Genomic DNA, 27,307 nt, shown 5'->3' with positions numbered 1-27,307 from the left:
CTTCCCGAAACATTGATCAGCAAGATCGGGGGGTAGATGACGTGCTAGACTAGTTTCATTAGCATAGAAGACTCTCTCCTCCTCTCTTTTGTTACTTCTTCTATGTGTTATTCTCATTCTTCTATTTGTTGTCCTTAGTGTTGTCTACTTGAGGACGATGCAAAGCATTGAGATTTCTTTTGGTCTCTCTCATGTTGACTCAAAAGACACGTGTTCCCTTCTTCTAGGTGACCTTCCTTGATTGGGGAATGAAGAACAATTATGCATACATACATATGATATACATGAATTATCATACAGCATACTGACCCCGAGGAAAGCGAAGTCACCTCATGCTTTGTGTTTTGTGTCTATTATCCTTGGGTTTATCTCACACTTGGGGGCTAAATCTTTGTGATAACGTGCTCCTTTCCCGTCTCATTTCTTATGTGTATCACTACCTTAAAGCAATCACCCCCGTTGAGGCGTGTGCGATCGCTTTAACGTAGGGGGGCATACACCCTGTCTATCCCTTCAGGATACTTGAAAATTTCTTGGTGAACTTAGCTTTGCCTTGAAAATTTTTGGTATTTCTCTTGCATGACTCATAGTGAGGAAACCTTACTACTGACAGTCATGGTTCGCGCTCGTGATCTTCCCTTTTACTTTGTTAATCAAAGTCATAAGATCCTTAGTCCACTGGGGGCTTGGTGTATCTTGCCTCCTTGACGTGGTGAAAGTCTTTCAATGTTGTTTCCTTGTACTTTACCGGAAGTATGAGCGTACACCTATACTCCCACTAAAGTGGGGGCTAAATGTAGCATCCTAAAATTGCGACACTTGCAATTTTGACTGCATTTCGGTCTTCACGATGGCGACGCAACACGGAACCTGAATGGAGACCCCGAAACTTGTCCACGACACCAAAAACTGCATTTTCTTGCACCCTGGCCTGATCCCTCCTTGCACCCTGTTGTCCCGGGAGGTGGGACCAGAGCGCCTAGCGCCCTGGTCCTTTAGGACCAGGGTGCCTAGCGCCCTGGTCCCCCAGGACCATGGCGCCCAGCGCCCTGGTCCCTGGCCCTATTTTGGGCCCGGTCTCCTATGGGGCTTCAGGTCTTTTTGTTTGCAAATTGGAAAATAACATTTCCTAGTCGGCCTAAGGTCGGGAAAATCAGTCTATCAGCCCTAATTGACAAGTATATAAACTACATTTTCCTCTCTCATTTGGATGGATGAAAAAAAAGGCGAAAGCGATATTCAAACATTCAAGCATTCCAGCATTCAAGCATTCCTTCAAGCAATTGAGCATTCTAAGTCTCCATTAAAGGCTAAGTGTTGCATTCAAGACAAGGATTCAACCATTGAAGAGGAGATCACATACCACAACATACAACATACAACATCTATACCTTCGCATATAAGGATACAAACATCCTTACAACAAGGTACTAGTACTTGTTTTACATTACAAACATTTACATTTACAACATTTCTCATTTCTTGGTTAATTCCAAAACTGGGGTTTGACCTAAGGGCAAACCCCTAATCCCTAAACCCCCAATCATCTTCGCTTTTCTGTGTGTAGGTTACAGGTACGCAGCTGTAATTGAAGATCTAGAATCCTTGTGCAGAGACGAACAGATCCCCCTTCGTTCCGCAGATTTTTCGGAGGACCGTGTGCACGCCGGGTGCCATCGTCCCATCAACTTTTGCTCAAATTTGTAGGACAACGTCGTCTTGACATTTTACTACTAATTCTAGGTCTGCAGCTTCATCCTATATCCCTAACTCAGTTTATAAGTGAATCTTTCTCACTTTTCATGCATTCCTAGCTTAATCATTCTATCTAAATTCTTTACAAAAGAGGGTAGCCTTGCTCTCTTAACCCTTGAAACTCATTTAGAATCCAATCTCGCATTGTGTGGGATTTGATCTTGTGGGTTTCAACCCCTCTTTTGAATGTAAAGTCTCCTCTAAGTGAAAACAATCAACCCTAGTCACCTCCCTTCTCTCTCCTTGGAGTTGGAAGAGGGGAGAACAACTAGGGTTCAATTTTTCTGCTTTACACTTCTGTCTCAAACTTCTCTGGTTGCTCTTCCTCCTCAGGAATCAAACCCAATAGCTTCTTCAATATCATCTCAGTTTCCCTGTGAACTGATTGGGTCTCACCAATTAACAGTCTTGTCAACCTTTTCTTGGATCTAGAAGATGATTTAGCCTTTACCAAAATTTCATCTATCTCCTCCTTTGTAGCTTCAGGTTACAAATTTTTAAGAATGCATTCCATGAATTCTCTATCCTATTTTATGGCTTCCTGCTATCTAGCCTCAAGCTTTTCATACAAAGAATTTGGAATCTTCCCTTGCAATTCAATTAGGGCTTTACTATATTTATTCATCATAAAAACAATTGCATCTTCTATCTGCCTTTATTCATCCTCACTAAACTTATCATATAGTTTATCCAAGCCCTTAAGAATTCCATATTCCTTAATATGCATAAACATCTTTTCAAAAACTGTAAGCTTAGTTACCAGTTTCTTTACTGTCTTAACAATGGAAGTTACAACATCCTTTGATCTCTTACTATTTATGGAGAAAAGTGGAAACAACAATATTGAAAGACAAAATGAATTCAACCACAAAACCCTAGCCTAACAACAACAAAGATCCACCATAACATATGAAGATTACCTAAGGCAATGCAAATCAAATGAAATCACAAAGATTATACCATCACATGTCTACTAGGTTTTGAATCTCCATTCTTCCTATCTCCATTGATCTTGCTTGATATATTTTCTCTCAGATTTTATGTGTGCACAAGAGCTCAAAAAAGAATAGAAATGTGGTTGCAAGTAGGTTTGATCGCATATGAAAGTTCGAATGCTAGAATGCTTGATTAGTTGATTAGAATGATTAGGGTTGATAATGAAAGAGAGTATCCTATTATATAGAAGATACTATAAGAAATGAAGGGATAAGATTGAGAGGTGTAAAAGATAAATGGTCAGCTAAGATTAGAGGGTAGGTAGAAGAAAATAAGAAAATAATGAGAGGGTAGGTAGTGTAGCAATTAAGAGATGAAAGACATGTGTAATGGTTAGAAAAGGCTAATCAATTAATTAAATAAATAAAGATTTAATTAATAGAGGAAGTGGGATCAATTAAATAAATAAAAGTATTTATTTAATTTAGGAAAAAGGATAATTTAAATAAATAAATATATTTATTTAAATGAGAAATAAGGCTAGAAGAGGATAAATGAATTAATTAAATAAATAAAAGTATTTATTTAATTAGACAGGACAATTTTAGGTGTCTACATTTTGCCCCTCTTTGAGACAATGCAACTTGTCACGTTGTTTCAAAGAAGATAATATGAGCTGATACAAAGTTACCCCAAGATGGGAATGATATGCCCCCTCAAGAGATTGGATGAAAATGTTTGAAAAGATCACAAACAATCTCTTGATAAGAAAGAAAGGCTAGAAAGGAATGACCAGATAGGATAGAGTGATAGAGTCATGAGATAAAGAAGATTTACTCGGGAGACTAGGGCTAGGGCAGTCTATAAGATAGACCATGAGGGGAAAACATCCTCATTGTCATCCACACATCCAAGAGATTAGAGTACAGAGAGAGCAGAGAGCAATCAGCAGCGATGGCTTTGGTGCATAGATTCGATCGCATTCGTCGATTTCAGAGGCTAACAGATGCAGGAGAGTTGGTAAGTACCACAAAACCTCATTGTACTTTGTCACATTAAATGTTGTCATAAATGCATGCTACGTAGGGTAATAAATGTGCATTAGGTAGGTCTAGAAAAATGTAAAGCAGGGGGAATAACATTAAGGCACGTCAGCATTGGTACCAAGCACGTCTGGGTAGGATAGGTGCGCCTGTGTTTGTGCCAAGCACATCTATGATTGTAATAACGTCTGTGTTCAATACGAGCATGTTTGTGTTGTGCAGGCGCATCTATACAGTATGGGCACATTTATGTAGTTTGTAAGCGCGTTTATGTCTTCAAGGACAAATCGACAGTTCTGTGATGAACATATGCTATCGATTGGATAAGCTACTAAGAGGATACACTCAAGAAAGTCCTCTAGGGAAGACTAGAATAGAAAATAGGGCTACGATTGACAATTTTGTGATAGAACATACATTGCCAATTAGGAAACTACTCAAGAGGATACACTCAAGAAGAGGCCCTAAGATAGATCGAGGCACTTTGTGATGAACAGGGAATGCCAAAAATGTAGTACTTTGTGATGAGCAGGGAGTACTAAAATGAGCAGCACTTTGTGATGAACAAAGAATACAAAAAAGTAGTACTTTGTGATGAACAGGGAGTACCACTAGGATAAAAAGCAACACTTTGTGATGAATAGGGAGTGCCACTAGGATAGAGTACCATAAGCACTAGGATAAAAAGCAACATTTTGTGATGAACAGGGAATGCCACTAGGACTGACATAGTTGATTTGCTTGACTACAAGAGGACCTATTGATGTTGGAGTCATGGGAGAGATTCCCTTCGACTCAGAGTTTGCGAGCAGAGCTGACATTCAATGATAGAGCAGTAGTTCAGGCTATGGGACTATGACATATTCTTTATGTGCTTGAGTTTTGGGTGAACATGAGATTACTGACTACATTAGTTGAGAGATGGCACTTAGAGACATGCACTTTTCATTTGCTGATGGGTGAGATGACAGTCACCTTGGAGGATGTATATAGGATACTGCAGATACCGATCGATGGGGATTTAGTTCCTTATGATTGAGAGAGAGAAACAAGGATGCATTGAGATGAGTGTTCTAGGATCCAAGACTGGAGATGATGGTAGGACATGTCGCATGGGATACCATGACACAAACAAGATTGGCACTACCAGCAGTACTGGCAGGAGTGATCAGTGGGTTCTTGTGTTTAGACAACGTGACACGAGGGTTGGTTGTGGAATGGCTGAGCACTCTGGAGAGGGATACAGCTAGGCTCAGGAGATAGCTGAGCGATACTGAGCGGGATAGGGATCAGGATATTTAGCATTATATAGAGGTTGAGACAACACTGAGGGCAGGGAGGCAAGTAGCAGAGGACATAGGGGTTGGATACACTTATGTTCTGTGGGCAGGGGAGGAGATAGCCCACTAGAGAGACCTGTACTATGGAGTGGTGCCACTAGATCAGCAGGCTAGGAGCTTTTGGAGACCATCGCAAACTACGACGACCACTAGAGGGAGAGATAGGAGATAGGCATCTAGCGATGGGGTCATGAGTCCTCCACCACCACCAGATAGAGGGGACATGAGAGATGATCCTGGGGTGGGTCCTTCCAGGGCTCAAACTCTGTCGAGGCCAGGCAACTCTGAGGGAGGGAGTTCATCATAGCCTTAGAGGGCTCCCTATGTATCAATTTTATACAATCTTGTATGATGACACCTTCGGGTGATAGTAGCCATACAATTTTTGACATCATTGTATCATGACACTTATGATTTTGATATATATATGAGATGATTCATCCTTGGGACAACTATATGCATGTGTACCTATGTGATGCTGCTATATGTGATGCTTATGATATGGATGCAAATATGTAAATGATCAAATGCAATATTTTTGTTCTTTTATGTTTTTAATATGTTATGCAAATGTGAATGTATGAAATGCAGATGAATATGATAATGCAAATGACTATTTACATGATGAAAATGTAAAATGTGCTATCATGTGTTCTATGTAGGATGTGATGTCATTGTGATATCTATATTTATGTATGAAATGCTAATATTGTAAATTTCTAATGCCAATAGATAAAAAGATGAGAGGGGGGGGTGAATCATACAAACTTAATCTTCCATAAAATCAACAAATTCAACCTCGGTAACTTATACTTCAGAAATATAACCAAAAACTGCTAAACATGCTAACTCATAAACACATAATCATCATAACATATATAACAGTAGATTTAATGTGGAAACCCAAATAGGGGAAAACCATTGTGGGATTTCAGACCCACTAAGAAATATACTCTTCTAGAGTATGCTCAATTAAAAGCAAATCCTGTTAAAGATTACAAACACATTGCTAGATGTGACTTGGTTAAAGGATTTCCCTCATATCTGTTAGGGTCTTCGCTTTGTTAGAAGTGACCTTGTCAAAGGATTTCAAACACTCAATTAGAATGTTACCTTGCTAGAGGATTTACAAATAAGACTGTTAGGTCCACTCGGTTAAGAGATTTTCTATCACTTTACAAAATAACAATAATAAAAATATATCTGCAACTTCACATCTAAAATGCTAAAGTAGATTCTTATTTGCTCAACATTGTCTAGTCATATGACTTATCTTGTCCCTCTGCTGGGCTCCCTACTCTGTTATTCAAACAGGTCTTCAAGCTTCTATGCTCAATAATCACTATGTAGCATCCATGTGCTTACACTTGCCCGCATACATTGTTCATCAATAATTTTTTATTTATAAATAATTTGCTAACCACTGAATCTCCTTGATCACATTTTCCATGATCAATCATAGCCATCATATCTTCAATCTTGACTAGGTTCAATGTATCCTTCGATCTGAAATTTTTTTAATTCACTTAGGAACTTGCATTCTATTCTTGGAACTTGTGCTAGGTTAAGCGGTTCAATCTGTGCTATAGATCTAGCTCCTGAATTTTCAAAGCCATAGATCCTTAACAAATTTCTTGCACGTCATATCAATCATTTAATCAACTCCAGCTAATCAGCTTCCTTCATTAAATAAAGCTTGCATTCCTTCAATGTTGTCTATCATAACTCGGTTGCAACTCGGTAAATACTAAACTTCACTCAGTAGACATTCTGCCTTCATTAACCGATATCGATAACCTTAGGGTTTACCGACTAGGTTCCTTAGGATGACATAGTATAGTATTAACTTTACAATGAACAACATATGTAGGATATCAAAACAATCTAAACATCATGATCTCATCATTGTCTAACTCGGTAATAGTTGCCCATTGAATAACTTATTTCTCCCCTTATTTCTTCTTCAGAACTCTTCTAGGCTTTCTCCCTCTTTCATTAGTCTTCTGAGCTATTATCTTGCATTTAGTCTTCTCCCTTTTTCAGTAATCTTCTCCCCCTGTCATTAGTTTTCTGTTATCTTCTTCATTTAGGGCTTTACCATTTAGTCTACCATTTAGTCTTCTCTCCCTTTGACAACAATGCCAAAAAGTAAAAGAACTAAATCATGAACTCTTCTACTGTGAAATGCTTGCTTTTGCTGAGTTACACATACAAATGTAACATCTAAAACTCGATCAGAGCAATCTTTCCTTCAATACTATTTCATGTATCATGTTCCTTGGTCACGTTCCTACACACCTTTAGAAAACTTCCTAAAGTGCGTAAATCAACATCAATCCACACATAATATTTTATAGATTCATCAAATTGATGCTTTCACCGAACTCTGTCAGTGAGTAGAAGATAAGGGTAGGACCCCTAACTTGCTTCAAAGATACTCAAAAGTGTCTCTTGGTAGTGGCTTTGTGAAGATGTCTGCAATTTTCTCCTTTGTGCTAACATATTCCAATACAACTTTCTTTTCTTGAACTTCTTCTCTGAGATAATGATACTTGATAGAAATATGTTTTGTCTTAGAGTGCATTACCAAATTCTTTGAAATGTTAATGGCATTCGTATTATCACAGAATATAGTTACTGGCTCGGTAACCTTTTCATTTATACCTTCCAACAGTTGTTTTATCCATGCTATATTAGTGCAATTCAATGCTGCAGCAACATATTCAGCTTCTATTGTTGACTGTGAAATACATCCTTGTTTCTTGCTAAGCTAACTCACTAGTCTTTCTCCTAAAAAGAAAGCTCCTCCACTTGTGCTTTTCCTGTCATCAATGTTGCCTACCCAATCAACATCAGTATAAAATTTTTAATCAAAATCATTTCTCTTTTCATATACTAAGCCATAATCTTCAGTGCCTCTCAGGTATCTAAAAATTCTCTTGATTGCTATCATATGGGTTTCTTTGGGATCTGTAGAGAATCTTGCAACAATATCTACTGCATGTGCTATATCTGGTCTACTATGCACAACATATTGCAACTTTCCAATCATGGATCAGTAAAGTGTCTCATCAACAGATGCAGATTCATCATTCTTTGATAGTTTACAGTTGGTAGTCATAGGAGTACTTACTGGTTTTGAATCCTCCATTCCAAATTTCTTCAAGATTTCCTTTATGTACTTGGATTGAGTAATGAAAATCTCATCTTTCATTTGTAGTATCTGTAAACCTATAAAATACTTTATCTCACCGATTAGTGACATTTCAAATTCTTTGCACATTTCATTACCAAAGTTTTTGCATAGAGAATCATTTCCACAAAATATAATGTCATCAACAAATATGGTTGAGATCAGTATTCCATTGTCTTCATCATTCTTCATGTACATATTGTTGTTTTCACTTGTTCTTATAAAACCAATCTTGATTAAGAGTGCAATCTCTCATACCATGCTCTAGGTGCTTGTTTCAGACCATATAAAGCTTTGTTCAATTTACATACCTGATCTTTATTCTTGTCTTCAACAAATCCTTCACGTTGTTTAATATAAACTTCTTCTTCTAGTATACCATTCAAAAATGCAGATTTGACATCCATTTGATATACCTTGAAATTTTTGAAAGTAGCATATGCCAACAATGTTCTTACTCCTTCAAGTCTAGCCACAGGTGCAAAGGTCTCATCATAATCTATTCCTTCTTCTTGAGCATATCCTTTGCAAACTAGTCTTGCTTTATTTCAAATGACCTCACCTTTTTCATTTAGCTTGTTTCTGAAAATCCACTTTGTACCAATTACATTTTTGTCCTTTGGTCTAGGGACCAGTGTCCATGTGTCATTCTTCTCGATTTGATCAATCTCTTCTGTCATATAATTTACCCAATCTTCACTATTAAATGCCTCTTTTACTATTCTCGGTTCAAATTCAGATATTAGACATGTGTTTTGTCTCAGTTTGTTCCTTGTCATCACTAGATCATCCTTATCTCCTATAATTTGACTTGATGCATGATTCCTTCTGACATATTTGGCTAATATAGGCTTGGTAGGCTTGGTATGATCTTCTTCATCACTCGGTAACTAGATATTCTCTTCATTTTCTTCAGTAACTCTCTCGGTAGGAATTGTCGGTTGAACATAGACAAATTCTTCATAATCTTCTGGTTCCTTGGAATTTCCTTCATCATTTCTTTCTGCAAATTCATCAATTTTCACATTTGCACTTTCTACTATTTTGTTAGATGATTTGATCAGACATTTAAATGCTTTGCTTCTAGAAGAATGACCTAGAAATGTTCCTTCTTCACTTTTCTGATCAAACTTTTCATTTCTGTCATCTTTGTGTACATAGAATCTACTTCCAAAGATTTTAAAGTAACTTACATTAGGTTTCTTGTCATGCTAGATTTCATATGGTGTCTTCAAAGTTCCTTTCTACAGTTGTACTCGATTCAGGGTGTAAACAGCAGTGTTTATTGCTTCTCTCCAAAATTTGTGTGGCACTCTCTTTTCAATCATCAGGGTTCTGGCACAATCCACAATAGATCTATTTCTTCTCTCAGCTATCTCATTTTGCTGTGGAGTTATTGGTGGAGAGACTTGTCTTTTTATACCATGATCATTGCAAAATAAGTTAAATTCATCAGAGGTGAACTCTCCTCCTCTATCAGATCTAAGATATTTTAGTTTTCTTCCTGTTTCATTTTCAACTCTTGCCTTGTACCATTTAAACATTTGAAAACCTTTTGATTTTTCTTTTAAAAACATAACTGACATCATCCTTGAATAATCATCCACAAATAATATGAAATATTTATCACCATAATAACTCTAAACTTTCATAGGACCACAAAGATCAGTATGCACAAGATCTAAAATTCCCTTAGAAGTGTAGGACTTACTTGTAAAGCTTGATCCTGTCATCTTACCCATCTGGCATCCTCGACATATAGCATTCTCAGGTTTCTCCAAACTCGATAGACCTCTTACTCGGTGCTTCTTACTTATTTTGATTAGATTATCAAAATTTACATGACAAAACCTTTTATGCCATAACCAGGTATCATCTATCTTTACATAAAGACACTTGTTCCGAGTTGAGTCAAGGTGAAATGTGCTACCTTTTGTTTGAATCCCGGTAGCTACTAACTTTCCATGCTTGTCATGAACTTTGACAATTCCTTTCTGAAATTATATTTGGTAACCTATGTTGTTTAGCTGTGCTACACTCAACAAACTGTATTTCAAACCTTCAACCCAATAAACATCATCACATTTTGCATTGTCAAGAAGTGTGATAGAGCCTTTACCTTTTACCAGACATGGTGCATCATTACCAAATCTTACATAGCCTCCATCATAATCTTCTAATTTAACAAATTTGTGTTTATCACCTGTCATGTGATGTGAGCATCCACTATCTATGATCCAAGAATCATTATTATTTATGTGAGATATTAAGGCTTTTTCTTCATACCTTTATTCATCAAATCCATCCTTAATGGCCACATAAACAACTTCCTCTGTGTCCATTTTCATTGGATTCCTCATCAGCAATTAGGCATGTCTTTCTATCTCTTCTTCTAAAATCTCAGTATCCTCTGTAGTGATTGTCTTTTTGTCTATCATCTCGGTATATCCTCTTTTCACTAGATTCTTTGTCAGGGTAGTTAGAGGCCATATGTCCTATTTTATCACAATTGAAACATTTCAAAGGTAGCTTTCCTTTATACTTACCTTTGCCTCTCGGTAACCTCCTGGCCAACAATGCTTCAAACTCTTCTTGCTTTGTGATTTCCTCATACAGTTTTTGCACTTCTTCCATGTTCTTACAAAATCTTTCACTTGCTCCACTGTGATTCCCTTCAGAATACTTACTCATTCTATCATTGTAATCATTAGATTCACCAAGATGAAAAGAACTGAATGCAGATTCAACTTTATTTACCGAAGACCCACTGTTATCAAAATTACTTAACTCAAATGCATGTAGCTTACCGATAGTAGCATCTAAAGAAACTGGCATGTTAGGTACAGACCTCAATTCATTGATTGTAGAGACTCAGATTTCATAAGTAGGTAGAAGGGTTCTCAATAACTTACTTGTGACATCCTTCTCTTCAATAGTTCCTCCTACTCCTTTGATTTGATTGACAATTTTCTTTAGTCTTGTACTATACTGGGTTATATTCTCTCCTTCATTCATCCTTATAGATTCAAGTTGTCCTCTTAAACTGTCCACTTTTTCTCTTTGTAAATGTTCATCACCACCATAAACAGATATAAGCTTAGACCACATTGCCTTTCTATCAATACAGCCTTCTAGATCATTAAACTCTGAGTCAGTCAATGCTGATGAAATTTCAATCATTGCTTGAGTGTGTTATTGCTTCACTCTTATCTCTTCCATAGTCATCGGGTAGGTGATTGGTGCAACATAACCATTCTCTAGATAGTATGTAGCATATTCTCCAATTCCTGATAGGTGCAGCTTCATCCTTTTCTGCCATGTGGAAAAACTTGACTTGTTCAGCTTTGGGGCATCCCTCTTATACATCTTCGGATCTTAACTCAAGTAACTTCAAATTTTTCTTCTGGAGTCCAAAGCTTTGATACCAATTCTAAAGTTCTGATGCCAATAACTAACAAGATGAGAGGGGCGGGGGGGGGGGGGGGGGGGGTGAATCACTTAATCTTCCATAAAATCAGCAGATTCAACCTCGGTAACTTATACTTCAGCAATATAACCAAAAACTGCTAAACATGCTAGCTCATAAACACGTAATCATCATAACACATATAACATCAGATTTAACATGGAAACCCAAATAGGGAAAAATCACTATGAGATTTCGGACCCACTAAGAAATATACTCTTCTAGAGTATGCTCGGTTAAAAGCAAATCTTGTTAAAGATTACAAACACATTGCTAGATGTGACCTAGTTAAAGGATTTCCCTTAGATCTGTTAGGATCTTCACTTTGTTAGAAGTGACCTTGTCAAAGGATTTCAAACACTCAATTAGAATGTTACCTTGCTAGAGGATTTACAAATAAGACTGTTAGGTCCACTCGGTTAAGAGATTTTTTGTCACTTTACAAAATAACAGTAATAAAAATATATCTGCAACTTCACATCTAAAATGCTAAAGCAGATTCTTATTTGGTCAACATTGTCTAGTCATAGGACCTATCTTGTCCCTCCACTTGGATCCCTACTCTATTATTCAAACAGGTCTTCAAGCTTCTGTGCTCAGTAATCACTATGTAGCATCCATGTGCTTACACTTGCTTGCATACATTGTTCATCAATAATTTTTTATTTATAAATAATTTGCTAACCGTTGTATCTCCTTCATCACATTTCCCATGATCAATCATAGCCATCATAACTTCAATCTTGACTAGGTTCAATGTATCCTTCGATCTGAAAATGTTTTAATTCACCTAGGAACTTGCATTCCATTCTTGGAACTTGTGCTAGGTTAAGCGGTTCAATCTGTGTTGTAGATCTAGCTCCTGAATTTTCAAAGTCGTAGATCCTTAACAAATTTCTTGCACATCATATCAATCATTTAATCAACTCCAACTAATTAGCTTCCTTCATTAAATAAAGCTTGCATTCCTTCAATGTTGTCTATCATAACTCAGTTGCAACTTGGTAAATACTAAACTTCACTCGGTAGACATTTTGCCTTCATTAACTGATATCGATAACCTTAGGGTTTACCGACTAGGTTCCTTAGGGTGACATAGTATAGTATTAACTTTACAATCAACAACATATGTAGGATATCAAAACAATCTAAACATCATGATCTCATCATTGTCTAACTCGGTAATAGTTGCCCATTGAATAACTTATTTCTCCCCTTATTCATCACATTGTTTCTGTGTCTTTTACCGACATCTCAATTCTCTTCAAATCAATCTTCTCAAGATATGGCAACGTCATACTAAATCAAAATATCAATTTCATGACATCAATGACAAAATAATGTTATAAAGATAGTTATCATCCTTCTTCAGTTATATCAATAATCTTCAACAACCTTCTCAATTTCTTTAATAAATATCAACAATCTCCTTCTATTGAAATGCCAACAAATATATGATAATGTAGGTGAAACTACATGAAATACAAATATTTTTGGTGTGTCATTATACTCAATCATGTGATAGTAGGCTACACAGACTCGGGAAGGATGATGGAGGTCAATCAAGAAAGGGGGATGAAAGATAGAAGATATGGAAGTGAAAGAGCTTCTTATGCGTTATCATCATTGAGCTTTATTATGGAAAGTAGGTTATGACAATCCAGATATATGTTCGATCTAGAAAGTCATTGTACCCATTTTCATGGAGATAAGATAGTTGCAAACAAAGAGTGCCCTAGTTCATACTAGACTCACAGTGTCCTTATATCTTGGACAAGTCATAGCATTACTAAGAGACAATCCACAGACAACAACAAATAAAAAGGTGACGATACCCTATCCTCACCTTTCTAGTCAAAGACATCCTGGAGATAGAATCTTTAGTCAGAGACATCCCGAAAAAGCTAAAAGACATGTCACCAAAAGATAAAATCAAAAGAAAACCAAGACTCGACACCAACATTCACTGTAGTCCTCAAGTTTAGTGTCTCTTGTCACTTGTATAAGTCTATTTGATTGTGGTCACAATGTTTACTTTCACAAAAGGATAGATAGCACTGAACCATAATGTTGTCTGAGTCTATTGAAAGATTTGATTTGTTGAAGCCTATTGTTGTTGTTGTGTCTCATCTAAAACTGACTGAATCCATGAAACTGCTACTTTATTGTGGAGAAGACGAAACTTTATTGTGGATCTGTGATGTAAATGTTGCTTTATTGCGGGTTATGCATGGATGGACTGAAGAAAGTTGGAAGAAACTATACTCCTTGAAACATGTGATGCTCTCAGTTCCATACCCATTACTAGACGTAGGATTTGCCTTAGCCACATATAGGAGCTGATTTATTATGGATGGAAAGTGGTGAAAAGGGGGTTATTATGAATGGCTAACCAATCTTGGATAGATCAATAACAAGCCATGATGGGAATGGGTAAGTTTATTATGAATGGAGAGGTTGTGAGTTTGTGCAAAGTGAAGGGATGAAAGTGAATCCTGAAGGAGGGAGGAGCAATGTCTCTATGCATAGCGCTGGTTACCCTGTTTTCACCATGGTACTTGCCCATGGCACCACCAAAGTGGTTTTCACCATTGGACGAAATGTTTTTATTTACTTTTTTGATTTTTCATTTTTTTTGTCACAAGGTGCCTGTTTGCCAGGTTTTCACCAAGTAACGATTTTTTTATGTTTATGATTTTTTTGTATTTTTGAATTTTTTTGATTTTTTTGTATTTTAAATTTTTTGATTTTTTTTGTATTTTGAATTTTTTTTTTTTTGTATTTTGAATTAGGATACTTTGAAGAGCTATGTGTAAAACCTATGAAGGTGCATGTTGTTGATAGGATCCTCCAAAGGTTTTATTCTGGAGTTGAAAGCTGATATATACCAAATCCATAGGATGTTGTAATGATGTAAGGACCAAGCCAATTTGGTTCAAATTTTCCCTTCTTCTCTTTGTCTTGCTGATTTTTAGGATTTTCACTGAGAACTAAGTCACCTACCTCAAATGTGTGAGGCTTGACTTTATGATTGTAGTTGCATTGTTCCTTGATTGAATGATATGATGCTCGAGTGACTGTCTTCCTTGATAAAAGAACTGAGATAAAAATACTAGTGTGTAGACTGCACAGGCCCATATGTGTGTCACCTAAAGAAGTTTGGGCATCCCTGACAACAAAGTCCTTCGAGTAAGCTCCATTAAAGGTCCATGATTTATCGCTAGAAGGGAATGGATGTGTGGAACAAGTGGATGAGGAATGAAAATTTATGATTGCGAAAAGAAGTGAAAGTAGCATAGCATGATGGAGACTTAGGATCAACAAGTATTCTTTTTGACTTTAAATTCTAGAACTTTTGCCCCAGGTTATTTTGATATAGGGGAGATCAACTCTTGTTCTTTTTCTTTCATAGGATTTTTATCCTTGACCTTGATTTTTGCATAGTCCAGTAGCTTTTGATTTTGATTTGGACTAAAGGACTTCTCTTTATTTTTGAATTTTAGATTTTTCTTTTCAAAGCTTGATTTTTTATCCTTAATGAATAAGGGCTTTTGTAATTCTTGTTGATCTAAGTCTGAGAGAGGAGTGAAAATGGAATGAGTGGATGAAATAGTAAGGCTATGTGAGTTCTCAAGAGGGGTGGCGATACGCTCAATAGATTCTTTGCTAGAACCACTCTTAGGACTATTTATATCAAGAGATGCTTGCACCACTAGAAGCAATTTGCATTCAGAATTAGTAGCCACAACACTAGGTGGTTCACACCCAATTCCTTGCAAATTGTTTGCAGGTTGTTCTGGTTGACTGAATTTCTTAGGAGATAGTGGGAGTTGATAAACATGAAAGATATACTCATCACATCCCATGTCTTTAACCCTAAATTTTTCTTTGATCTCCCCTTGCTTTGATGTAGAAGCTTTCAAGGATTCTAGATCAACATATGTTGATGAAGGAACAACTTCTCGATTGATTAGAATTGTTATTTTTGATCTAGGTCACAAATTGTTGCAATATATGAATGGATTTGGATCAGCTTTGACGGTCACTACAACTCCATTGTGTGGGAACTTGATACATCGATGATATGTAGATGGGACTGCGCTCATCTCATGAATCCACGGGCATCCTAAGAGTATGTTGTATGTGAGATCCAGTTCTAGCACTTGACAAACCACATCCTTTGCAACTGGCCCAACCCTGAGAGGTAAAGTGATTATGCCCTTGGATGAGCGTTCTTCATCATCATATGTCTTGATGGTAATTGCATGTGTAGAATTCACATCCTTTTTAGAATATCCCAATTGTATTATTGTGTTTAAAGTACATATATTGAGACCAGCTCCTCCATCTATTAGGACTCATTTTATTCGATGTTTGTGTAGGAAGGCTTCAATGTGAAAAGGTGCATTATGTGGTTGGCTCATAGAGGCATCATCAGCTTTTGTGAATGTAAGGGAGTGTGGAACAAAAAGGTATCCCACCATGGCTTGAAACTGGTCCACGTTCAGATCAGTAGGAATAGAAGTGTCTCTCAAAATTTTGTCAAGAATGGCTTTATGTGCAGGGGATATGTGTAAGAGCTCAAGGATGGAGATAAGCGCAGGTGTCTTCCCTAATTGTTCTACAAGGTCATACTCAGGTTTGGTTGATGAGGAAGTAGTGTTTTTAGCTGGAGCACCTTGCAAGGTGAATTTACCTCGACGAGTTGTAACATTACATTTAGAGGTAGGTTCGGAAAAAGATCCAATGCCTTTTAGGACAATCTTGGGTCTTTGGGTAGATTTCTCAGGCATTTTGTCCTTGATGATAATGGTAGAGACGTAATTGTCCATTGAAATGTGATTGATAGTTGAATCATAGTTATAGGATGCTCTGGTATAGTTGGTCTGCTCATCTATGGCTTTAGCTTTTCTCTTGTCATATTTTGGGAATGGTTCTTTAAACATTTCATGTTCTTGATTGGATGAGTGTCCCTCAATCTCAATGTCACCTCTATCAATAAGATCTTGTATGATGTTCTTCAATCGATGACAATTTCCAGTTTTATGTCCTTTGCTCTTGTGATATTCACAGTATTCATCGTCATTCCACCAATTTGGTTTGACCTTTGAATCATATGGAGGCATATCTAGAATTGTTATTATTTTGTTTGCTACTAGCTTCTTGAAAGCTGATTCAAGTGGTTCTCCCAATGGGGTGTACTTCCTTCATGAATTTGAAGTTGTCTAAGTATTCACTTGATTGTTTGTAGAGCTTGATCTGAAAAAAATGATTTTGGGTCACACTGTATTGGCATCAACAACACCATCATTGACTGTGTTCTTGTTTTTATTCCAAAATATTGGCTTGTCTTTTCCTTTAAAGTCCTCTTTGTTTTCTTTGAATATTTTGATGATGCCTTGCTCAATTAGGACCTTTTCTATCGCTAAGCCTTTCTCAATGACATCCTTGAAGGTGGACAAACAAGATTTTCTCAATTCATAACCAATGTCTTTGTTAACATTTTGGGTAAACATCTCTACCATTTGTTTTTGTGGAATTTCACAAGAGCATCTATTGGCTAGATTCCTCCATCTTTGTAAAAATGATGAAAAAGACTCTCCCTCCTTTTGCTTGGTGTTGCACAAAGTAGTGACTAATATGTCTGTCTCTATGTTGTATGAGAAATGTTGGATAAATGCCTCTACTAAGTCACCCCATGACTTAATTCCAAGTGGGATTTGGGAAACCATTCCATAGCTTGATCACCTAAGCTTTGTGGGAATAATCTCATCAAATATGTCTCTTCTACTGCTACCTCAATGCAAGCTATGAAAAAATGTCTTATATGTGCCTTAGGATCCCCTTTTCCTTTGTACTTATCAAACTTAGGTGTCATGAAATGTGTAGGAAAAGGATGTATTGGAATGCTTTTGTCAAATGGATAGGGACATATGTCTCTCATTGTGTAAGTTAGCTTTGGTGTATTTATGTCCTCCATTTTCTTTTGTAAGTCCTTAATTTGTTGTTCCAAATTGTTCTTAGGTGGAGACCAACTTCTTGGACCATACCCCATGCCTAAACCATCGGGTGGAGGAGGAGCATGTTGTATATATGGATGGTATTGATCATACACATGTTCATATGGAGGAGGTCTATAGCGATGCTGCGTATAAGAACCACTTGGTATAGAGTCATGATGAGGAATAGAATATTTGTTTTGTCCATGTATACCATACTCTATAGGCATGTCATGAGTTTGTTCTAGTGTGTTGCCCCCAAATTTGATGTGGGGTTTCCTTGTGTCCAAATTTTGAGCATGCCTTTGGATATCCAATTGCTCTGGTGGTTGGTCTTTAGCATTGGTATGTGATTGAGTGTATTTATCTGCATAAGACTTCCATAATGGTCTGTGAAGGTGAGTATCATATGCTTGACCATGTGTATGTGGAACCTTTGGTTTTTGAAAAAAAGATGATGGTGATTCAGGCACCATATGTGGTCCTCTATTGCCTCCACTATTAGGCCTCCTTTAATCCATGTTGAGTTGAGGTTGTTGCAAAGGTCGATTTTCCATTATTTGAGACATGTCAAAATCATGAGGTATCTTGGCTCCACTTTGTGCCATCACTTGTAAGAAATATTGACTCTCTTCTCATGATTTGCTCAACCAATCTATTAAAATGAGGATCCATAATGGAGTTTTCCACTTTTGCTGAATGTACGGAAAAGTTGTCCATATTGTCATTGTGTGTATCATTGTTGTTTGTGTTATCCATGTTCTCAAAATTTGGAATGTTTCTATAAGCATCCATGTCAGGTAATGTGGTATGATCAGAATTGAAAAAGACATCATTGTCATACTCATAGGCATTCATGTTTGCGGACTCTTGAGCCTCTTTAGCTTCTCTCCTATATTTTTGGGAATGGGTTTAACCATGAACAAGGTCTTGACCAAGATGTGGGAGACTAGATGAAAATGGAAAGAGTATGGAAGACCAAGAGTTTGGATGGAATGTAAATGAATCTGAGGTTTACTTGCAATTTCCAAAGTGTAAGACCAAGAATGTATGTAGTATAGTAGGTGTGGCTTCCAAAGAGATGATAGTTTCTCTTGATGAAGTAAGTTGAACTTGACTCTAGGTAAGACCAAATGAGATCCAAAGGTGATAGACCTTGATGAGGGACCACTTAGCAAAATGTTGTTGTATGTAGTGTGTTGACAAGGCAAGATGAGGACAAGCAAGTGATCTTTTGACTCAAGTTTAGACAAATGTGAATGTAATGCAAGGTGTAAAGAAATGATGGACTTTGTGAGACCCAAAGGTAGGTTGAATGCTAGATGAAAATATAGAGAAATAACTTAGGAAGCTCAAGAATTCTAAAACTGATTGCTCTTGTTTGTTGGACTGTAAATTTTTCCAATTTGTGAATTTGTTTGTTGTGACCAAATCTGAATTTGTTTGACTATTTTTCATGACAAGATGACACAATGTTGATGAGGACTCAATGTTTGCAAGTGTTTAGACTCAAAATGACTCAAAGAAAAGTGTGTTGTTTGATGTAAAATTGTTTTGCATACACTTACCACTAGCTCTGAAGGCTTTCTTCTCACCTTCTGATTCGGTTTCTTCTTCATCAGCAACAACCAATTTCTTTGCTTGTTCCTTTTTCCTTTTATTATAAACTTCGTTCACCTTAGGTGCTTTAGGTACAGGGGGCTCAATGATTTTGCCTTTCTTCGTGAATTGAATCTTGGAAGGTTTCTCCTTCTTTGCCTCTGTAGGTGTCTCCTTCACCACTATACTCCTTGTTTGTTTGTTGGTGTTGGTATCGATTGTGGCACTAGATGCTCCTTCTTGTTGTGCAACATGTCTTGCTCTTGCTTCTGTAATGGGCTCCTTAGTAAATCCTTGTTGTTCAACAAATGCCTCCACTTCTTTTCTCACTTTCTTAGCAATTACCAGTCTATTAAGTTCTAAATGCACTTGAAGGGATTTCTTGTTGTAAGTGCCAAAATGTTTTGTTGTTGTATATACCAGTTGGGCAAGCAAATGATTAGAATATGCAATCAAAAGATCCTTGTCTACTTCATATCCCATTGACATCACCCATGTAGTTCAGGGTTTAGCTGCCTCCATCATGCAAGTATCTATATTAACCATAAAGCAAATTGTGTTTTCATACCGGTTGACAACCTCTGCTGGTATCCTTTCCCTTGCATACATTTTCTTCTAAAAAATCTTTAAAATATCCCCATGAAATCTTGTCAAAACCATTACCCAACATTCTAATGTTGTTCTTCATTTGTAGTAGTGTCGGTGTGTCATTAGACCACTAAACATCACCGATACTAGGAAAACAATTCTAAAAGTAGAAAAATAACCTAATGATCAATTGTTCAAATTTAAACTTCAATCTCTTATCCTTCTTCATGGATTCAAGATTCAGCATCAGTTGACTTCTCAATGCCTTAGACAAATCATAATCACCTTTATCATTCAGTATGCGGTATGAATGGCTACAACGGGGATGCTTTTAATCCTGCTAGAATGATATATCTGGTAATAAATAACCATTGAAGCATATTTAACTGTCAGATCGTTAATATTATTCATTGTCATTGATCTTCCATCCCATCTTGAATTAGTCAGCCTTTCAACATCATTCTTACGAATGGATCTCAATACTGGAATCTCATTGGTGGCACTAAGTCCAGTAACTACATGAATATCTTCTTTTGTAATCTTATGTGGTCTGTCGAGCCACATAAATTGGTCATGAATCCTGCTAAGAACATATCTGATATGTTCACCATCAAAATCATCAATAGAATTTAGTGCATGGTGAAAACCTTTCTTAGTAACCTTCTTAAATTGTTCCTTTATCACTATGTTCTTATCACAACAATTTATATTGGTCAAAGATTGCAATAACACCAAGATCCTCCAATTTTCAATGATAAAAAGATCTAATATCTTTGACATGCAACACTCCATAGGAAACTTCGGATAGGGCTCCGACGGGATTAGTTTCAACAAACTTAAATGGGTGCCTTTTAAATTTAGGATGAGGTATATTTGTAACATCTACTAGATGCGGGGTATCCATTCTCAAAGATTCAGACTAGAGATATAGAAAATAGGATTTACTGAATAAATACCTTTTTCTGCTTTCACAACTAGGGTTTTGACATCGACAAAGTTCTCTCACTAATTGTTGATCATGGATCACCTTAAATCTCCTCAAATCTCTGTCAATGCTGCAAACACAAACTTTTCTCTTCTCTTCTCGCTCTCCAAGTGCTCTCAGGAATCCAAAGTGACAAATGATATTCAATTTTTTTTTTTTATTTCCCCATTATCTACCGCATTAAATGTCATTACCGGTAAAACCCTAAAATATCTTTTAACACACTACTGGTTCTCATAACATGTCAAACCTACCAGTTTGATCATAAATCACTTCTTAATATCATAATACATCAAAGTATGCAACTTTAACATACCTTATGGTCCTTCAGGGGGTTCTAAAATAATTAAGCTCCTGCTAAGATTTTTAACAACTTAGTTTGTTGGTGAAGGGTTCTCCATACTAGGTGAAGAATTAGGATCTTCTGATGGTTTGTCTTCAGTTTTCTCATCATCCTTCTTTTTCTAGATTCTATTCATTTCAGCTCTAGTCTCCTCCACATCAACTTTCATCTTCCATTTTTGGTCAATAGGTTGATTCACTGATTGGATCACCTTAGCTCTACAAAAATTTGCAATATGTCTTGGTTTATGACAATGATAACAAGCCATACCAGATGCTCTCCAAGATCCAACATTGCCTCTACCCGTCCTTCTTTTGTAGTTTGTAGCTACATGACCATAGTTATGACAGATTATGCAAGCCACATTCATCCTCTTTTCCATCTCATAGGGGCTAGACTGGTTAGCATAGGGTCTCTACCAATTAGGACTTCTTTGGTCATTAAAGGTTCTTTGCCAACCACCAACAGACCTTTGACTCATATGAGGTGTCAGATTCTTTGCTCCATACCTGCACTCAATAGCTCTATGCCCATGCATGTTGCAAGTGTAACAATAACCATTAAAGGTTCTAGGCTTATATCCTTGATATGTATTAGGTCTATAATCATTAGTAACATCAGATCTGCTCTTACAAACATTAGCATTATGTCCTGGTTTATGACAATTAAAGCATAGGGGTTTATAACATTTCTTACCAATGGATTTCTGAAATTTAGGTGTAGATTCACCTCCTTCGATGTTGTCCTTTGTACCAAAAGACTCACCTTTCTCAAATGTAGTATAACCCAATCTAGTTGTGTCACTGTTCATCAAGCATAGTAGAACTTTTGTTAAACTTAGCAAGTTTTTTATTAGTATTAGCAAGTTCCTATGTAAGGTCTTCATTCCTTTTCATAAGAGTCTCTCTAAAAGACATTGCCATATCCCGTTCTGCCTTTATTTTTTCTTTTTCTTCTTTTTCCTCATGCCAATGAGCATACAGGGTACTAACTTCCTAATTCAACTTAAATATCTCACATTCTTTCTCTTTGATCTTGTCTTCTACTAACCTCCTTGCTTCAAGTTCTTGACTCATTCTGATGGTTAGGGCTTCTAGATCTCTCCTCAAGTTAGCCTTCTCATCATTCAGTTTCTCCACTTCATCAACAAATGCATCTATGTTTTCTTCATCAGAAGAGATTCTCTCAAAAACCTCCAATAGTTGTTCAGTTAGCTCTTTTCTCTTAGCAAGAGAAGCTTTATACTTGCCTCTCAATGTTTCTAGGGCTTCCTCAATTTTTGCAAGTCTATTAGACATCTCTCTGTAACTCATATCCCCCATGATAGCCTTAGGGATCTTTCCCAAGTGGTTAAGCCTTAAGGGAATTAGGCTCTGATACCAATTGATAAACTTATGCATTGAGAGGGTGGGGTGAATCAGTGCAAACAAAACCAATATGAATATGATCACCCACTTAAACAACTTAAAACTTAACAAGCATAAGAGGAATATCACCACATAAGATAATGCCCAATAAAAAAAATTCTACATAACAAAATAGATTTATATGTGGAAACCCTAAAGGGAAAAACCGCGATGGGAGTTAATACCCACAAGATTCACTATCTGCAGAATACAAATCTTGATCGGTTAAGGTCTTACAAATATGCCATGTTAGGAGCAAACCCAATTAAGAGATTTAATATGATGAGCCCTATTAGGATCTTTGACATGTTAGGATCAAACTTGAAAGAGGATTTAAGACTCTGATATAGAGCTACCCCACTAGGGGATTTATAAATTAAGATGTGTCAGAACCTACCCGGTTAGGGGATTTTACTACTACAAACTATTAGGAAAACAACAGTCAAATGATCTTCATGTAACACCTCTATGTCTAATAAGATCCACTTTAGATCCTCAAAAATTCAATAACACATTAATACAGAGCTTCACTAATCACCGCACAATCAAATTCACATCCTTTGCTAATAATCTCACACTCTTCATACACACACCGACTTGATACCTCATCACTTTTTATAAACATCTCTTAGTCGGCTACAACCTTGGAACAATTTCCTAGGCTCAATGAATCTAGACATTCTTACATTACATGCCTTACTTATGTTGGCCACCGACATAAAAAATAAAAAAACAAGACAAAACTTGTGTCGGTTTACCGATCATAGTGACTTTATCACTACCGGTTAAGTGTTCTTCCAGATAGCCTACTTTGTACATCAAATTTCTATCATCCTATTGAATTTGCTAATGTGGTCATGAATATAACACCAAATACCTATCTCTGTCACTCCTGTAAAACTGCATCATCCAACTCTTCATCAATTGCCTGTACCAGTTTTATGAATGCAACTCTGTCTTTGTTTACCGATTGAAGTCCTAATTACCGGTTCTCTGTTAAATTGTCTTCTATATCGGTTATACCTTACCAGTTGGTTTCCAAGACTTAGATGACTACAAAAACATTGTTTCCCTCAATGAAAATAAAATACTTAGTCATCAAACATGAATCTCAATCTCTTCATCACATTCACCAATTAATCATATCACCAACAGTCTTTATTGGTTCAGTCAAATGCCAATGGATTCTTTTGATGATGGTTGGTTTTGGTTTGTTTAGTGTCATGAGGGGGAGTGGCTTCCAAGTGGGGGTTGGGGCCCAAAGTGTCTCCCTAGATAACCTATTGGAAGTTTCCTTAATAAGTGATAACCTAATTAGTGTATCTGGGGGTTGGGTAGTTAATCACATTAAACAAGATGATTGGATACCCCACTCATGATTTGAGTGCTTGTTTAGGCTCAAGATGAGGTGTGGAAGGCCTAGAATGGCAAAACCAACTACTTTGTCCTCATGAAAGAGTTGTTGGGTCTGCATGAGTCTTGTATGAGGTCAAGGGTTGGGAGAGGATGCCAAGATAACCCAGGATGGGGGTCGGGCCCTATGGAGACCTGCCAAAATAACCCATATCAAGCTATGCGATGACACTCTCCCCTTGTGAGCACCAGTGTTCTGCCTCTATGTTTGTAGCCTCTGGAGTACTCCTGTTCAGAGTTTAGTCTATGTGTATCTTTCTTGGGGTTAGTCGGTGGAAGTTTGTTCGGCCCTTGTGTTGTGTTTCTTATTTGACTCCTTGAGGGGCTTATGTCTATCTCCTAGCACAAGGGGTGGACCTTTTGGATCCACATGGTTAGGTGGTAGTTTCCTTCTTCCATCGAGGATTTTGTACCAATCTTGCATGGATTGACTTCGTACTTGTTTTAGCTTGCTTTCTTAGATTTTGGTCAGATTATTTCTTCAAATGGTGACTTTACGTATTCGTTAATTGTACTTATGTGTATCAAATAAAACTTGTGTATACACTTGCCTACATGGTGAATGATGTGATTATGATGTAAAGTTGATGTAAATGAAATGAGATTTAGATGGTAGAATTTTATATCAATTAATGAAAACTTTGATTCTATGCAATTTAATGTGTTAATGATGAATGTGGCTTTAGGAAAATTTATATTATGCAATGTAAATGTATGAATTAGTAATTGCTTTAATGTATTACTTTAGTTGATTATTTTGCTTAAGAGTATGCATCTATTAAATATTAAATTGATTTAAATTAATTCCTTAAATGATGTATGGTTAGATCAAGTAACCACGTTGAGAAACCTTAGAGGAAAGGTTGTAGAAGTCTTTTGTTGGTGCATTATAGAGTAATCTTATCTTATTAATGTTATCAAATATTCTTTAAATGTTTTAAAAAAAATATTTTCTCTCTTGTTCGAGTATGTTAGTTAAATCCTTTAGGGTTTCTTGGTGGGGGGTTACACACAACCTTAGGGCGAGATAAAAATGTCTTGAAATATTGAGATGCATAATCTCAAGGCAAGATACAAAGAGCTACACAGGATACCAAAGGACTCGCTATATTTTGATAGCTATAGGGAATAAGAAATTGTAATGAACAAGATATTTTGATCATGAAACTATCCTTTAAGCACTATGTCAAGCAATCAATATCATGGCAAACAACTCTGACTTCATTTTTTGTCTCAACATGTCATCACACTAAAGATATGATCATCAAAGATTATCACAAACTAAAATTCCCACTTCTATTGTTGGTATATCATTCACATCCAACTCAAAACTATCTACATTCCATACCTAAACTCATACATCCACACATCTATTTATACAAGGTTATACATTGAAACCTTCAAGAAGGTTGGCCACAGATAGAGTAAACATGAATTACATAGATTTGGCCACTTGAACCAAAACTACATAATATGATCCACTCAAGGAGGTAAAGAGTACCCAAATGTACATCACAACACATCTTCCTTGATTAGTTCCAATGGACCACACATGCTAGAACATCCACCAAAGTTGACAAAAATATTAACTTATGCAACAATAATGAAACATGTTAACTAGTTGTCCTAAATGCATCACCCAATGCAAAATAATCAATGTGGATCTACATGTTGGTATTATGGATGACTTTGTCATGTGTTGCATTGGTTTTGTCATTGATGTCAACACTTATCTTCTTGGAGGTTTACATTATGTTCATCAGTGTGTGTTCACCAGCAGGTTATATTGTTCACCGGCAGCAATGATGACTTGTTATCATCTGGAGATCATTTGGTTATGTCAAAGACATGGATTGGAAGTTTGGATTTGGTGTTTTACTTATTGGTCTAATCAGGTTGATAGATTTGCCTTTACCAGTAGATAGATCTAGGTTATGGCCCTGTACATGTTATCTATTCCAGATCAACATGACACATTATGGATATTGTTTATTGATTGATAATATGGTAAATGTATTGAGATGACATGTTGTATCGCATCAAGACTTATTTGTAATTGATTTAATTATAACATGTTTAGTGAGCCGACCTATACATTTGGTCTTAGGTTTTGTATATATGATTGTAAGATCTTATTGAAGATAGGGATATGGTTATGGTATGAGTGTGTTTGAATATTGAAGAGGGAAAATAAGAAGATCCTTGTGCGAATCATGCATACATTATTTGAAGGTTGAAGGAAGGTTATAAAGGTGTTTGACACTCATGTTCAAAGCTTAAACCGGTACTGAATCTAGCATTGCAGATGCTATTTTGAGAAGTACATTATCATTGGATTTAACCATCCAATTGTGTAGTCAGTGTGACTCCTATTTTGTGATTGAGCAGTGAGCTCTAGGCAGTTGGCCTTTCTGCATGTGCAGACCCCATTTGTATACACTTACTATCTGCAGTAGTATCATCTGATTGTGGGTAAGGTTTCCCTCTGTGGTTTTTCCCTTACCGATTTTCCACATCAAATTATTTGTGTCATGTGTTGTGGATGTTATTTCTCTTTCTATTTTATGCATTAAGTTAAACCGGTACTACTATAATTGTTAATCTATTTTACCGACACCTAATTTTGGTTTACCAGCATTAAGTTTAAGTTGAAATAATTTGCATTTGGATTACAATTTATTGATAATTGGTTCACAACTAATCCACCCCCCCCTCTCTTAGTTGTCCTTCTTGGGTCCTAACACTACACATGCCACTGTGAGACTCATATCAATATCCTAACTCAACCTCCAAAGCATATCTAGACCAACAAGTATGATCCAAATAAAATACAGTACTTGAGTCAGTCATAGACCAACATAGTTGATAACATTGAACACATAATAACATAACTTCACTTGCCAATCAAACCAACATCTAAAAACTAAACTAGAACATTGCACGAACCATATAAGCATGTGCACCAAGATGCAACACTTGAATCAACATGGCAAAGCAATGCAAAGCATTCTTTAGACTAGTCCTGACAGCTGACCTCATTATCAACAAACTGCCACAATCAACTACATCATCCAAGAAATTGAGAAACTAAAAATATGATAGTGCAACATCCACCTAACATAAACATTATATCTAGAACTATAGGCCATGAACATCAAGAACTAGAGGAAGACATTAAATACTCTTTCCTGCATATAAATATTATTTTTTACATATTGAAACTTTCCCAACACCGACCTTA

Source organism: Cryptomeria japonica, chromosome 8 (assembly GCF_030272615.1).
Source record: "Cryptomeria japonica chromosome 8, Sugi_1.0, whole genome shotgun sequence".
Lineage (NCBI taxonomy): Eukaryota > Viridiplantae > Streptophyta > Pinopsida > Cupressales > Cupressaceae > Cryptomeria > Cryptomeria japonica.
Note: the sequence above shows the minus strand (reverse complement) of the source record.